The sequence below is a fragment of the Schistocerca piceifrons genome, chromosome X, assembly GCF_021461385.2.
Source record: "Schistocerca piceifrons isolate TAMUIC-IGC-003096 chromosome X, iqSchPice1.1, whole genome shotgun sequence".
In the NCBI taxonomy this organism is placed as follows: Eukaryota; Metazoa; Arthropoda; class Insecta; order Orthoptera; family Acrididae; genus Schistocerca; species Schistocerca piceifrons.
The window spans coordinates 754,380,997-754,381,329 of record NC_060149.1 but is presented as its reverse complement, the minus strand read 5'-3'; the positions used below and the strand labels follow the sequence as shown (position 1 = coordinate 754,381,329).

At 56.8% G+C, this 333-nt stretch overlaps 1 pseudogene; it reads left to right on the top strand.

Annotated features, from left to right (window-relative positions):
* Nucleotides 1-118, top strand: LOC124723820 (annotated as a pseudogene).
* Nucleotides 119-333: the final 215 nt, after the last annotated feature.

Below are 333 nucleotides of genomic sequence, written 5' to 3'. Positions count from 1 at the left end.
GCCAACGGCCTTGATGCAGTCGTAACACCGGTTCCCGTCAGATCACCGAAGTTAAGCGCTGTCGGGCTGGGCTAGCAGTTGGATGGGTGACCGTCGGGTCTGCCGAGTGCTGTTGGCAAGTGGGTTGCACTCAACCCTTGTGAGGCAAACTGAGGAGCTACTTGATTGATAAGTAGCTGCTCTGATCTCGTAAACTGACACACGGCCGGGAGAGCTGTGTACTGACCACATGTTCCTCCATATCGGTTTCCAGTGGGCTGAGGATGACACGGCGGCCGGTCGGTACCGCTGGGCCTTCCAAGGCCTGTTCGGACGGAGTTATCTTTCTACCAT